This window comes from Lupinus angustifolius, chromosome LG01 (assembly GCF_001865875.1).
Source record: "Lupinus angustifolius cultivar Tanjil chromosome LG01, LupAngTanjil_v1.0, whole genome shotgun sequence".
Lineage (NCBI taxonomy): Eukaryota > Viridiplantae > Streptophyta > Magnoliopsida > Fabales > Fabaceae > Lupinus > Lupinus angustifolius.
In genome coordinates, this window is record NC_032009.1 from 16,886,759 (window position 1) to 16,890,386 (window position 3,628).

Genomic DNA, 3,628 nt, shown 5'->3' on the forward strand with positions numbered 1-3,628 from the left:
GATGGACCATTTGTAAAATTCACCTATCTTCAATGAACTTCAAGGTTTCCCACATCTTCAGAGAAGGAAATGCTTGCGCTGACAGTTTGGTTAAGTTTAGAATCTCTTCCAATACTTATACTTGGTGGAATTCAATTCCTACTTTTATTCATAGTCATTTCTATAGAAATTGGCTGGGTCTTCCCAACTATAGATTCTTAAATTTGTAATGGATTTCCTGTTGTATTTGGTCTCTCTTTATTAATCTACTTTTCGGTGATTAGGCACTTTGTTTTAAAAAAAAATCAATAATTAATATGAATCTGCTTACTGGGAAACAATACTTCTAATATGAATCTGCTTACTGGGAAACAGTACTTCTCTTACAAAAAAAAGATTCTTTAAGTAAATGGTAAAGGATTTATTTTGATAAGAGTTAGGAAAGATAGATAATTGGGTTTTTTAAGTGAATGAAATGTGACAAATTTAGGATACAATAATTAATAAATGGATAGGGATACAAGAAAACTTAAATAACTCACACATAGAACAAAAAAAAGAAAAGAGATGGAGATTTACCTGTCCAAAAATGTTCGTTTCTTCTTTAAGAACCAAAATTATATAAAAACTCACCCGAAAATCTGGCAAATGCACCGAGAGAAAGAGAGGTAAACGAAATAACAAAAGGGAAAGGGATAAAGCTACAACACGAGAATTATCTAACCACCAACAAGCTACAACACGAGAATTATCCAACCACCAACAACGACCCAAGACTTCAACACACCAAACAGCAACGAAGAGGAACTGAACAAAAGTAAAGACACGGAAACAATGCAAGCACTTGCAGCGTAGAGAGCAAAAGAAGCTCAAAACACACACGAAGAGGTTGCTAATGAGGAATACTAGTTGAAATATGAAATGAGGAGAAGCAGAAAATATCGGTTTATTCGTTTGACTGCCATACTGAAACTGTGAAAAACTGGTTTGGATGGCCAGTTGATATAGTAAAATGAAAAGGAACATTAAAATTTGGGGACAACATATTCTATCCCACAATATTGTGTCATGAATTGTAATTGGTTATAAAAGTACGTAATATTTAAACTTTTAACATAAATATATTTTTTTCAACCAATCCTTACTCTTGACTTGGGAAATGATATACAATGTAGGACAAAAGATGAACTCTTTAAAATTTGGCATTGATAAGATTCAAGATATATGTAAAATGTAATAAACGTTTTAAAATATTTTTTGCAATATATTAAATATCTTGAATCTTTGAGTAAATTACATTGACGTTACTATATTTAGTGCAATGACATAAATCACTCCAACTTTTTTTTGCATATAAACAACGTATTCCAAATTTATGTACATATATTACACTATCATTCTCTGAATAATACAAGTATAATATTTTAAACAAAAAATTATGAATATAATTTAGATAAACTATAGGAGATATAATGCACTTTAATCTAATAAAAAATAACAAGCAACAGTGATTCATATGTTACTAGAACTTTACTCTATAATATGTCATACACTTGTGGAAAATTTCCATGATTTTAAACATAGTTGTTGCTGTGCACTTTTTCTCTATAACAATTATTATTAGCAAATATATTATTAGTTTGTACAGAAAATAGTGGTTAATCTTACACATAAACTCAATATCCTCTATTTTTTTCTTAATATTAAAATAGTCATTGCTAATAATATAAGAATAAAACAAATATATAATTTAAATAGAATAACATAACATGAATAAACATTTTGTTATCATTATTTTTAGATTTGATTGAGATAATCAAAGACAAGATACGACAAATAGAAAATTGATATTTTATCTAAAAATAAAGAGTAAAATTGTAAATAATGTATTTTTTGTATTAAAGTGATATTATTAAGAATGTTATTACTTAAACATTTTTTATTTTATAGATTGACAAGGAGAATTTTACTAATTTCTTGATGAAGCATGTGATCAAGTCAATTTATTGAATTAATAAAGAGAAAAAACTTGTTACTTTATCTAATAAAAAGTTGATTTCAATTCATCTATTAATTTGTGAGAAACTATTATTGTCATAACTCACAATGTATTATGTATCAAAAGTTATCTAGTTAATATTCATACATGATAGGTGACAAAGAGTACAAATGAAATAAAAAAACATAATAAATTATAGAACCTTATTTTTGTTGGTTGTGAAATGCAACAATAGTTCCAAGGAGATATTGCTTAAAAACATAAAATAAAAAATTGATTTCATAGTGAAATTCTATTTGCAAATTCACAAACAGTCACTTTTTCATAGCTAATGTAAATTTAATCAAGAATAAGTTACACCAACACTCTTGGAGTTTAGTCTATCATACTTGTTTAAAAGATACCAACGGACATTGGTTCAAGTGGTACATGCTTGATTCCCCTTACGCAAGAACCCGGGTTCGAGTCTTGTGGATGGAAAAAATGTCCGTTGGGAGAGTTAGACCCACGTACCTGTGGATGTTCCCGACTCGGACATGATTACCTCCAGTGCAAGGATACTTGTGTTAACCAAAAAAAAAAAAATACTTGTTTAAAAGATTACAATTGTATTCCTTGCGTATATAGGTGACAAATGAATGAATTTGAATTTGGATCCAAATACATGAAAAGTACTATATGAGAAAACCATTATTTCAATAAAGCATTTGTTAATATATTTTTTAAAAAGTCACCTTTAAAGTTCATTTTTAAAAAAAATGTATTCTAATTTTTCTAATTATTAATCTCACTATCATGTGACCAAGTGCTATTAAGAATGTATGTAACTATCACAATTTAATATAAAATCAATGTGAGAATGAGAAACATATACAAAAAATTTAAGAGTTGAGATAATAAAGGGAATTGAAAAACAAAGGAGTTATCATGTTTGTGTTTTCGATCGATTTAATATCCATCTAAATGGATATATACGTGAATATCTATTGGATATAATGTATGAATTTGAATTCATTCACTATTAAAACTATCTAATGAATTATATTCATTTAAATTCATTAACTTTAGTGGATAAATTTGGATGAGTTTAATTTTCTTGGATTTGAATGTATTATGAATTATGAATAATTTTGTTCCCTTTACATGCAAAGGTACTCAATATAGTTGACGTAAATAAATTTGGAGGGATTTGTGAAAGTACAAAAAGATGGTTGAGTAGTGTTGTTTCACTTAATTTTGGAGGTTTCAATATAATTTACATTAAATGTTATATTAAAATAATTATAAATGATATATTAAAAAAGAGTAATGATATAGCATTCTATGAGATCATCCTACAAATCTATCTACCCATAAAATCAAGACAACTATATGCTCACTGCCATGCTCTCCTCCTCTGAAATCAAGAATGCTGTCTTCTCAATAATGGTGATGGGTCTCCTGGCCCTGATGATTTTGGTGACAACTTCTATCATGCTTTTTGGGACATTGTTGAGTTGGATGTGTGCAATTCTGTTGGCCAATTCTTCAAGCATGGTTGGATTCTTCCCAAGTGGAACTCCAACTCTGTTATCCTAATACCTAAGTCTAAGGAAGCTGACAAAGTGGAGGATTTTAGGTCAATAGCCCTGGCCAATTCTCAATTCAAGA